Source organism: Polyodon spathula, chromosome 14, assembly GCF_017654505.1.
Source record: "Polyodon spathula isolate WHYD16114869_AA chromosome 14, ASM1765450v1, whole genome shotgun sequence".
NCBI lineage: Eukaryota > Metazoa > Chordata > Actinopteri > Acipenseriformes > Polyodontidae > Polyodon > Polyodon spathula.
The window spans coordinates 7516795-7530273 of NC_054547.1; the positions used below are offsets into that span (position 1 = coordinate 7516795).

At 35.8% G+C, this 13479-nt stretch overlaps 1 pseudogene; it reads left to right on the plus strand.

The window, feature by feature from the left end:
- The first annotated feature begins 9821 nt into the window (after positions 1-9821).
- LOC121327086 lies at positions 9822-13267 on the plus strand (annotated as a pseudogene).
- The last annotated feature ends 212 nt before the right edge of the window (positions 13268-13479 follow it).

Here is a 13479-nt window from a genome sequence, read left to right on the forward strand (position 1 = left end):
TGTATAATACAAAATTAGAAATTGCATATCAGGATTATACAATTTTTTTTTTTCAAAATATGCCTATAATCTCACTTTAGACGAGTACTGTTCTCACAAAGGGTTTAGCGTGTCCCTCCCTGATTGGTTTAAACTGGGGAGAAAGACTCCCTTTTAGAAAACAGATGACAGGTAGAATTACAAAACCTTTAGGTAGAGCCACCCCAGTCCGAAGACAACAACAGTTTGCTAACTAACTCTTAACCTACTTCAGTCAAAAAGCTGTATTGCAGTGGTACACAGTGAGGGCCATTCTAGCCACGTTACTGTATTTCTTACACCCATACACTTAATTACTTAATTGAACCAATTACTCCTCTATTCAGGTATTAAATCAATGAACTGGTAACCTGTGAATCCTGAGGCGGAATTCCCCTTGAGGACTGGAGTTGTGCACCCTGCCTTATTGTATTAAATATAACTGCAATAGCCACAGGGGGTGTCAGTGTACACAAGATTCAATCCTGCAAACAATTTCACCTTACAGCACAATGCAAATACTGCTGGGCAAAATACATATCACCAATACTTCCCCACCTTTAACCGTACCTCTAGTTATAGTATTAAGCTTTTATAAGTGAAAAACTGGCCACAGATTTTTTCCTCCTGCAGTTGTCTTGTCAGTTGCTGTAGTTTCATGGTCTTTGTTAGACTCATGCATGCCAAGACTGGAGACAGCTGAGCTTTTACATGTGGACAGAAAGATTCAGTCATCTCTATACAGCAGCTCAGCTTACTGCCAAATTCATTTTATACAAGGTAGTACACAGTAAAAGTACTGAAACTAAGAATATTAATAGCATTAACACAAACAAGACAGGTTAATGGAAGAGGCTTAAACAACAGTTGAATTTTTGGTTCTTTACATGAACTAGTCTAAAATTGGCAGGAGGTGTAAATGATCTACAACTGTAGACTGACTTTTGCAAGACCTGATGGAAAAAAAAAAAATATATATATATATATATATATATATATATATATATATATATATATATATATATATATATATATTGATGCATAATGTTTGTTGGAGACAAACAAATAGAATAAGAAGAAAAAATGTGTTAACACTACTTTGATTTAAGTATTGATGAACTATAGACTCATTAGACCATCCTTTATTTGGTGGCTGTAAATGAATATGCCTTCTCAAACAGATCAGCCATTGTGACCTAGGTCTGTTTGTTTTCCCATCAAGCAGATCTGTTAATCTTGCACATAGCCCTTAATCTTCTACAGTACCTTCTACACAGTTTGGCTATCAATTTATTTTACTACAGTGCTTTAACTCATACTGTGGACTGTTAAATCCTTCCTTTCACAAAGTCCTGTTTATATACAGCATACAGTAGCACCGTATTTGGGTTACGGAATATGGTGTCTGGACTTTGTATTCCTTTTACAGATGTATTGTTCAATAGTTAAGAATGCACACACTATTTATAATCCATTTGAACAAATGAATGATCACCAGAATTTACGATAAATGTCATGACTTACCATGCACTAAAATAATAACCTTCATTCTAAAGCAAAGACACTCAGAACAAATGTTTGTTTGTTAGCTGCTCCTTGTGCTTCAGATGTGCTTTTCAGGAACTACAGGTATTGTACACAAGCAAAAAGGAAGATCTTTCTAACAATCTATGCTAAGGGAAGCTAGGATACATATTCAACAGAAACAATGCCAGTTTGATTGCTCCCTCCTACACAGTACAAATGGCAAACTGCCAATCTAGTGAACACAAAATGTTTAGGAAAGAAACAATGAAAGAGAAAAAAAAACATCTACTGATTGCCAACAGTACACAGAAAACTAAACCTGGAAAGAACTTTGCCATTCGCCTTTTTAGCTTTTAAAACACCATATGCTTTATTATTTGAGGACTCCAATTAAATTGTAATCTCAGTATAAATAAGGTTGTCATTTGTTTTCTTCATGTACAAGGCTTAGCAACAAAATCTTATCAATACAATAAATGATTTGTTGACATTAGTTGTCCTTCTCAGAGTTGTGTATGATTCTGGCTGAGCAAATAGGTAGCTATCACACTTAATTATGGGCCAATGGCTAAAAAGTTATGCATTTGGACAGCCTGGATGTAACCCACCTGGCTGCACACCAGCATGGCTTGTATACTTGGGGGGAGGGATGCTGTGTTATGACAGGAAATGCCTTACACTGAAGCTAATGTGTAATTTGTTGATTTTAAGTGTCACTTAAGGGGGGGGGGGGGGGGGGGGGGGGGGAATCAACTGTGCCTTAAAATGTTAAAACTTTCTACTCAAAACAAGCAGATCCCCAACACCAGAATTACTGTTCCCAGCATATTTTGGGGCTAACATGGCAATACATTTATACAAAGTTTAAGATCTGAATACCGTGGTTGTTCAGAACATTATAATCCAACATTCCCAGCATCTTATTTATTTTTAAAATATAAAAACTTAGATTTTTGATTGATTTTCATAACCTTGGTATGCAAATGGCCCTATTTGAATTATGTAAACACTGTTTTGATCAATTGAATAGACCCCATGCTTAAACCAGAATGAGTGCCACCAACAGCCTTGCACATAGTGAAGTCTTCAAAAATGCTATTTAATAAAAGTAGTAGCCTACAGTTAGTGGTGAATGTGTTTGGTTTAGGCTGAGTAGAGATAAAAAAAAAATTCTCCACATTCCAATAAGGCACAAGGACTGCAAGGTACTTTGATGTAGTAGATTCCAAGTTTATTCTGTAATGTACTTTAAATAGTTTCCTACTCACATATTATGCAAACTACATAAGCTTCCCGAAACATTGACAAATACATAAGAGCTGTGTCTAATATCGCTGTGCTGTATGTGGTGAGCAGTTAGATATGGAAGAGGTGTGGTACCCAAATGGTATTAGATTCTTGATTATTTGAATCACTTATTAATAAATGCCCTTATCCTAACTACATCTGGGAATTTATGTTACAGTAGTTTAATTAGAAGCTACAAATAGTCCAGTAATGCCTAAAGCAGTAGAGCAGCTTTTTATTAACAAGTTTGAAAGAACCTTTCTACAAATCTTATAATGGTATATAATTAGGTAAATAATACATGGTATAAATACTGTACATGGTATAAATACTGTACTGTAATTACATCTGACAGGTCTATGTGAACAGTTAAACTATCTACAACTGGTACATACTGTGTGGTGCATTTGACACTATACAGGTCTACCTTGGACGTACATTATCTACGTTACAGTATTCAGTACATTACATTATTATTTGTGGATGTTTACAATACAAAAACTAAGACAGCGACGTTGCCTGCACTACTGGTATTGTGTTCAAAGGACCATAAGGAGTACTATTTGCAGTACGCTATCCCTGCACATGATTTGTTAGACACATGAATCGAAAACTTAATTCCGGGCAGTTAGATGGTAGCTTCGATCTTTATTTCAGGTTTTTACCGTTGGATTAAATGTAATGCAAAAAAAATAAATAAAAAATAAAAAACTGACTTGAATACATGTTTGCAAAGTAATACAATTCTTACGCGATTGCAATCTACAAGGTATTGTTGTTTCTGCATTAAAACACACCACATTGCGACTACGAAATAATAGGACTGTGAATAGTTAATGTTTTCATTGAATGCACGCAACAGTAGTTACTTGTTTTATTTGTAAATATCAATTAATTACACTTAAAATTATTGCTAAACATAGGACTCCAATGTTTCTATAAGAGGTAGAAAAGCAATCTCGCATATCGTGTTTGTTTACATTAATGTACAGTAAGAAGTTACACTATGCTTAAATAGGAATTGAGTGATTAAACAGGAAAACAAATTGTAATACATACAACATTAATCAAATGTGTCTTTTTTTAACAGACAACATAATAACTTAAAAGAAAGCTAAAATAAAAAATAACTTACCTGGTCGTGAATCAAGCCGATGCAGTGGTTATCAGGCCTGGGACCTCGGGCCTTAATGAGCTTCTCATTTCAGCCAGTGTGATGTAAACACAACCAAAACAGAAAGTTGTCCTATCGTCTTATATCTTTACAACCGACAGACTCAAGGTAGAAATAGAAATGGGACTAGTCGTTCATTTACTTTCAAATCTGCAAAAAGGTCTACAAAACGTTTGTTTAAAAAAATAAAAAAAAAGCAATATATATGATTTTGCGATCAAAGAAAAAGCTGCTGTAGTTTTAAAATATTTTAGTTTTTGGCTCAGTCCTTACTTACTCCACGTTAAACCACGAACAACTGCCAAATGTTTCGCAAACTATTATCAGCAGGTTCTGTCTTCTTCCTGCGCACAGTAAAACTCCCCCTACGTCCGCTTTACTTTGTAGTCACAACCCAGTTTTTTTGTATATAAATATTTAATTTTCAAATTTCACGTCCCCTTTTCTCAGCATGTCTAAAGAAATGTTCCAGACACTAGTAGTGCTTGCCTTTGGAGTCCAGTATTCGTTTCTTCCCACAAACCGACCTAGAAACCTGATCCCTCAGTGTTTTTTTTTTTTTTGGATTGACAACACTAAGCGCCACACAGACAAAATAAAGTGGTATGAGCGACATTAATCCACCATTTTTTGCCGAATGAAATAAAAAAGGCTTGTAACATATATATGGCGTGTAAGTAAGCTAACGGGTTAAAACACAAAACCACAGTAATTTCATGTGATCGATGTACATCCTAACTAATCCATACGAAGGCAGCTGTGTGGTGGCCAACAAGCATGTTGCACTTAATGTGTGGTACCGTACAAGCACGCAAACGGGCGCATCTTACACTTGGGTATGCACTATTTTTTGTGAAAGTAAATTTACCCTTTGGTTTGTTATGGAGTATCAACTTGAGTTTCACACCTTGAACCACACATTACGTTAATACCACTGGCCAGAGTTAATGCAAGCCTGTAACGACAATTATGTTGATTAAACTACATTTGGAATACGTTTCAGGATTTCTTCAGCTGCAACCAGAGAAACAGAACTACAGCAAAACAACGATGAATGTGTAACTGAACACCGTTACTTTATTTACATGTGTTTTTTTTTTTTTTTTTTTTTTTTACACGGATGGTCAGCAGTTAATTAACAAGAAAATGATTCTGTAAGGGTATCAGTGACATCACTGTGAGCAGGATGAACTTATCAGTGCCAGGTTCACCGGTTCAGTTTTGGGGCAGTTCAAGAATGCATTGCGGGGGCTTTTTCCTGACTTAATTGAAGAAATACTGTACTGTAAGTCCATCAGATAAAAATTGAGAAATCAAAGTTTTACAAGCTCGTACACTTGAATAACGATATTTTAACCACGTGCTGGAAATTGCTGTTTTCACGAAATTAAACAATAATGCTTTGTTTTTACTGCAGTGTTTCAAATGTTGGTTCTTGAATTCAACTAATAGGTCATGTTACAACAACATAAAATAAGCAACACACACACACACACACACACACACACACACACACACACACATCGGAAAAAAAAAAAAAAAAAAACACTATTTACACAAAGACATTGTTAATAAACATTGACAAAGACTCATTTTAAACTATCTCATTCTCTAAGTTTCTATTTAGTATCACTGATAATGTACATTTCAAAATCAAAACGTATGGAAACGGCTGATCTTCCTGGATATAAACAGACTTAATGACACTCGTTTCCTGCGTGTAAATTAGATGGAATTCCTGTCATCAAATAACCCCCTAATCTTTTAAAGCGAGAAAATAAAATCCCGTGGATCAGTAGTATGTCAAGAGAAGGCTAATCCATCTCATTTATTGGAAGTCATGTTTCAGGCTGCATTCATTTTCTACAGAGTGCAATAACATTCAGTTGAGTACTGTATATCGTTCTATTTTGACTTCATGAAGTTCACTTGCAGGTGACTCCTAGCAGACAATCATAAGGATAAACAATTAACTAAAAAACGCACACGCAAACATTACAGAGTGTAAAATAGGATAGGGTACATATTATAAGTACGGATGGAAAAATGTATCAGTAAAAGGTTTTGTATTCAGAGGCAGTTTTATTGTTTAATGTCTTCTCTTTAACATTGACTTGAACGGTGTAAAAACAGAATGCTGTAGCTGCGCGATCCACGAATTTGTCTGTGTGGAAATCACCAGGGTAGTGTAACATGTTGCATGATGTAACTATGGTTTCTTCAGTACACCGATAATAGCATGATGCTGTCGTATCCAGCTGATCTTTAAGTAGTATTTAACCTCCACACTGGAAATAGTCAAAATGAGCTCAGAGGAGAAACTTACCACGAAGAGCTCAAAAAGGCTTTCTCCTATTGCTTTATTCACATGCTCTTCCACAACAGGAAAGACTGTTGAAAAAGACAGTGAAGACTACAAGACTACTGAAAGTAGAAACTGATATATTTAAAAAAGCTATATGTTTTTGCTTAGTTTTATAAACAAGATTACAACTCATTATCACTCAGTGTATTTTTTTTTATATATAAACCCTATAGACGCCAATTTATTTAAATTATATGCAGCAGCTGGCATGCTAAAGTTAACTGATGACTTAACCTAACTTCGATGGAAAAGAAGGGTAGATAAAGGGCCAAATAAATATATCAGCTGTCAAGTTTGTATAAAGTATAAAACTACACCACTTTGGCTTTGAGAATTTGAACTTTCTCTTGCTTATGTCTTTGACTTCTGGAACCAACTAAAAAAAACTGCAGTCCCTCCCTATCTGTATCAGTCGCTAACTTCATTTAACCTTTCCTTTCAGCATACAACAGACATTCACCGAGATGTTTCAGTATCTGTGAGCATTTAGCTTTGAGAAGTATAACCCATTGTCGCTTGTCTGACCCTCGTCCATATTTGTATAAAAGAGAGTGTGCTGACCTCCAAGGCCAGGCTGGCTTCACGCTGGCTGTCTGCGTGGTCCTGGTTGCCCTCTCAGGTTGACTAGCTCATCCATGAACTCAGACGACTCCTTCGCCAAGCTCCTACAGGGAATCATTAGGTGGATCTCTCTTGGTTCCAGTGAACGCAGTTTGTAATGCTGCATGATCAGTTAATACACTTTATAGATAATCTGTGTTAAACAATCAATTCATACATATACAGTATAAAGCAATATATTACATATAGCTGACAAGGATGTGAATTCAATGAATGCATTATAAGTTGCAGTTTCTTCACTTACCCAATGGCCTTCACTGCAGCTGCTTGCTGAACAAACACTGGCAGGGATTCATTCAGTTTCTGCATTATTGGAACTGATTGAACAAAACACAAGAACAAAACTCAGGCAGCAGCCTAGTGACCTCAAAGTCTTAATCTCACCTTTAAACACAATTATTGTACTTCACTACTTTTAGAATACAATACTATTGTGTTTTATAGCATATATTTGCTCGTTGATATTTCCACCCAGATCAGACTGCTGATACATAGAGATATACCAATCCACATGTGTTGGTCTGCCTCTGGAGGTGCAATATGTTCTTGAACACAACTAGTTTAACAATGCAAGTGAACCTCAAGAACAAAGCAAATCAATCTGAAAAACTTCCTGTTTAAATAGTGTACACTACAGTATGCATTATTAACAAGGATAAAACCAAGAGATAAATATCATTAAAAAATACAAATTAGTTTCAAAAAAGACGACATAATTAACAGATCACGCACTAACAGGCCCATGCAGTGAATTTTATTAAAACCACTCTATTTTAGGCAGACCAGCTGTCTTTCAGTAGGATGCCAATGATTGCGGTCACAACACCTGCAGGTGACCCTACTTTTACAGATTGCCTCTTTCTAGCATAATGACATGCTAAATAATGTATACTCGAAGCACAAGGGGGGGGGGGGTTCCTGCTATCTTTGGGATTTTACTGACATCTTGTGTTGTAACAACATTTAGCAGGAGTTTCAAACATAAGGTCCTGCAGGGAATGCTATCCCACATCCTTCCCAGCTTGTTTTGCCTCTCATTTATTTACTATGAAATCAACTGGGACAGAATGCATTATAGCAGATGGACATTAGAGGTATCCAATGAAATCTCACACTGGGATCAGATTATTCTAAACCCTGAAGAGATGTTGCCTTCAAATGAATACGGTGTGAATATATTATGAAATAATGGAGTTAGTTAATAAATAATTACATTTGAATTACTTTACCAAAAAATAAATTTTACTACACATGATTATATATTTTTGACTAATCCAGAAAAAAATATATTGTATTTTCAGTATTAGTTTTATTTTCAGTTAATTTTAGGTTGTCTCAAAAAACAAGGGCTATTAACCATCTGTAGCTGTGAATTATAAAAAGCCCAAACTATATAAAAATATATATTTCGATACAGAAAAAAGCAGGTGAGTCCTGCCTACCAATCAGAATCTGAGGTTTGTTAATTCCCTCTCTGGATGGCTTGAGCAAAGCAACAAGGCCTTTTAGCAATGCAGGTCTTACTTCATAGTGCATCAGCTCTCTGATCAGCTCAATTGCTGCAACAAACAATTAACACAGAAATGTGAATGAAAACATGAGACCATCTGGTCAGCAAGGTTACTATCCTTACCAAATAAACCACAATCATGAAGGACAACAGCGGCAGGATGCTAAACAAATATTACAAGAAAATATTAATCTATTTATTTAATCAAAACATATTGTACCAAAACAATAACTCTCAGGGACAATAATTATATTATATAAACACAATAACATGCATTTGAATAATATACTGAGGGTCTCACCCTCACAGCTGTCCAAAGGCAACATGCTTTATATCACTTTATGTTAAATACTTTACATCATAGAATTACAGAAGTAGTTAGGATGTGCTATCAAAAATTCAGTTACCTTCATATTGCACTTCAAGGTGCAATGATCTCAACAAATTCAGAAGAGGTTCCACAATACTTGGATGGGCTGTCTTTACGTTTACCTGGTAAATAAAACAAACAGAGATCTTTATTGTAATTTTTATTATGCAGATTCCCGTCATAATCAAGTCATGTTTGTCTCAATTAGACACAAGAATTCTGGGAAGTGCCTTGCTACCTGTGCAATCCGTAGTGTTTGCAGGGCCAGCTGCTGTGCTTTGGGGGAGGTGCATGGTAGCAGTGCAGGTTTCCGTTGGCTAGTGTCTCCAGAAGGAAACGGCCCTGGTCCTGGGACTCCTCAGTCTTCGACAGGACTAAGCATTCAGTGATAACTCGTACACCTTCAATGGACAATGAATTTAGAAATATGAGTTTGCACATTTTTATTTATTTACTTTAATTAACATTGTTGTTCAAACACTTTCTCTGGCATGTAGATATGCAAGTTTGTTGCTCTTTACCTATTGATTGTGGGGTGAAAGGTCATAGAGTTAACCATTTATTTATTCCAACATTACAGATACACATGATATGGTACTGCAGCAACAGCTCAATCACACCATGCAATAACTATCTATCTCAATTGCTAAAGATATCAGAGGTTGACAGAAAACAGGTTTTGCAATATTAGCTGTTCACCTTCATTTTATAACAGGCTTTGCAAATCTACATTTAAGAGTCCAAGAAATGTCTTTTGAATATTGGGAAGCTGGTGAGAATAGCGTTTTCTTTATTTGCCTTGCATCCAACGCAATTTTGAAAAGCATGTGACAGTAAAAGCACTGATGGGCAGTGAAAAGAGAATTGCAATCCTAAGGTATACAGCATATTTAATAAAAAAGTGACTATGCTTTTTTGTTGTGTGCAAATATGGAAATCCAGAATCGGCATGATTTTGAACGGCACCGTTACCACATGGTACACACAATACTAGAGTAGCTTCGTATACAGATGCAAACTGAGACAAATTGTAAACTAGCAAATAATTACTTTGTCTTTCCGTTAACTCCTGTACTGAATAAAACAAGTAACTTCCATGCATGTTGTTAAATAACTGTGATAAAGAAGCAAACCCTCATTCAACGTAAACTTCAAATACATTTATAACAACCCAGGGTAAAACAACACAAATAAACATAATGGGCCGAAAATCCACGACTAAAAAATGATCTGAATTAATCGAACTGTTAAAAAAAACGAAATAAATTCAAACGAACGCTAAGTCATAACTCCACGTCTTACGTCTGTTGCTGACACGCCCCGTATTTTGATTGACTCTCTTTCTGTCCAACACCTGCCCAATATAGTTGACCAGGTAACCAATAAAAGGCCTGAATGATTGAAAAGGGTGGAACGTACACAAGTGTTTGTCCGTTTGACGGTTGCTAAGGGCAGCTCTCGGTTGCTAGGTATTTACGTAAAGACGTGTTTCTTTTTTTTTTTTTTTTACAGCGCTGGTTGTCCTGGGCTTCCTGTATCAGTTTTGTAAGTCAGCGGGGTTGAAGTCCAGAGTGAAAAGTGCATTTGCAATTTAACATGCAGTTTATTATTTGTTATTGTGTGACGTTCATTTAAAATGATTAATATTTAACACCCTAATAAATAAATACAAATTAAAAAAACAGCATAGGAGATGCCGAGCTGGATCACAACGTTGTGTTTCCTGAACCTCATCTCGCGGGTGAGTCAATACAGTTGATTATGGTATACGCCATTGGTTCTAATGTAATACATAATAATAATAATAATAATAATATTAAGTGTTTTTTAATAATCCACAACTGTCATTAATGTTGTATACACAACACTGTTAAATATATTATCCATTTCTCGATATAACTCCAAAGATGAGACTTTTATTTCGATTTTTTTTTTTTTTTTTTTTTTTTTTTTTTTTTTTTTTTTTTTGTGAAACAGAACCGCATCACAATTGTACTGCCCAGTACCTGGAAATGCGTGTGTCATACATATGTCCATTGGCGCAAATAACAGTTAATTATATTTTTTAACTGTCAGGCACAGAAGACAGACAGGTACAGCAGCATTAAATCAACATATTCTTATTCCTTGTTTTTTCTGTTTACTGCAGCATTCCACAATTTAACCTTATATCCACTTCACTTGCTATTAGATGTCAGAAGGCTTGGTGTTGACAATCATGTTTATGCTATTTAAAAATAGTTTTAGCTGTTGGAAAACAAGTTGTCCTATTTGAAACCTGCTCGCTGTTACCAGTATTTCACTAAGGATATTCTCTTTTTATTTCAGAAAGCCACTGGCATGGGCAGAAGGAACTGGTGGTGATTCTCATGGGCTGGGCAGGCTGCAAGGACAAGCATCTAGCAAAATATAGTTCTATTTATAATGAAGAGGTTAGTGCAAAGATGTACCTCAGGAAGATGAGTGAAAGTTGAAAGTAAGAGTGCCATAATTTGCTTCATTTAACCTTGAACAAGCTGTGTTTTTAACTGCCACAAACCCCATTCTGAACACCTTTCTCAATGAGCACACAATCCAATAATCAATCTCTCTCTCTCTCTCTCTCTCTCTCTCTCTCTCTCTCTCTCTCTCTCTCTCTCTCTCTCTCTCTCTCTCTCTCTCTCTATATATATATATATATATATATATATATATATATATATATATATATATATATATATATATATATATCTCACTCTGCAAGCAGGTATGTTCAGGCCTGAGCAAAATGGTTCTAAAAGCAGGCTTAGGTCAGGCTGATTGAGAGCACACATGGCTCAAAACAAGGAAAGATGTCATAGGTGCCGAGGATCAAAATCAAACTTAATTTGAAAAACAGAGATAAAAATCTAACCTTGTGGCATTATCAATAACCAACACATGCCCTGAGAACATCAGCATTGGCAATTGGAAATTTAGATGCTAATTGTTTGCTTTCTTTTGCACCTTCCCACTTTTAGGGATGTATCACCATTCGATACACCGCCCCATGGAAGGCAGTGTTCTTCTCTGAGGCTTTTGGCAGCAAGGAACTGCTTGAAATAGCTCAGAAGCTGCTGGATCTACTCTATGATTATGAAGTGGAGGGCAACCCTATATTGTTCCACGTGTTCAGCAACGGAGGCTTCATGTTGTACTGTTACATAATTGAGCTCCTACAAAGAGAGCAACAACTCCGTACCTTGGTGGTGGTGGTGGGCACAATCCTGGACGTTGCACCAGGGAACCAGAATGTGATCGGTTCAGTACGGGCGCTTCATGCCACTTTGGGACCAGAGACTCACACTGTGCTGCGATACTCAATCCTAGTGTTTTTTACCTGCATGGTTTTTTTGTTACGGGTTTTCCTTTACTCCATGACCAAATACATTCACAAAAATCACTATGATGCCATGCTTGATGACCCCACTAGCTGGCCACAGCTGTACCCCTATTCCCAAGCTTACAAAGTGATTGCCCACAAGGATGTGGAGCTGATGGTCAGAGAAAGCAGAGGGGGGTGCGGGTGGAAAGTGTGGACTTCATTAACTCCGATCATGTCAGCCACAACCGGCTGTTGCCGGAGGAATACTCCATCAGGTGTGTTACTTTCTTGGAGTATTGCCTGAAAAACTCTACTGGGATAAAGAAGAAACATGTTTCTATGTAGTACAATAAATGAATAAACTTGTGTTTTAAAAAAACAACTTACTGCAACATTATTGCAATATGACTTTAATAAAGAAGAGAATGCTGCTGCAACAAATGAAAGACAATGATAGGGCAACCATATAATTTATGTGCAAGAAATAATTATTTATTGTTTAGCTTTGAGCATTAATGAGTCTTTTCTAAAAAGGCAAACTTATAACCTTGCTTGTATGTGTTAGCCTCTACTTGGTAATATGCATCTGGAAAGAACTTGTTCCAAGGTGAATGCTTCAAGCAAGCCTGCTTCTGCTAACACATGTTTTGAACACCTCTAGTTTTGTGCTATGTGCATTTATAACCCTACCAAAGAAACAATAAAATACAACATGCAATTTGTCCTGGCTCACTAAAGCTGATTGGTTTGGGCCTTAATACTTATTAAATTCAGTAAATTATGTATTATTATTATTTTTTTAACTTTACTTCTTTGTTTGTGTCTTTAACTGATTAACAAAAGGCATTATGAACAAACTAGAAACTTACACAATTAAATTAATTACATTTTATTTTGAGCTTGCACATTTTTGGTGTGGGAATGTAATACTTACCTAAGTAAATGTAGATGCAGACCAGCTGTTTGTGGCATTTGGGGTGGAATATGTAACTTATATCTGTATTTTAACCCATTAAATACATTCTAAATATCTTTGTATCCCTAAATAAACAATCATTCCCTCTTCCAAAACATGTATTATTATTATTATTATTATTATTATTATTATTATTATTATTATTGTTATTATTATTATACACACACCCTACAAATGCCATTGTATTCCAAAAGTTATCCATTTATAACATGGTACAACATTCAATGACCTAAGGGAACTATTTTTCTACAGCCGAATATAAAATCCACAATAAAGTGCTGTATATTC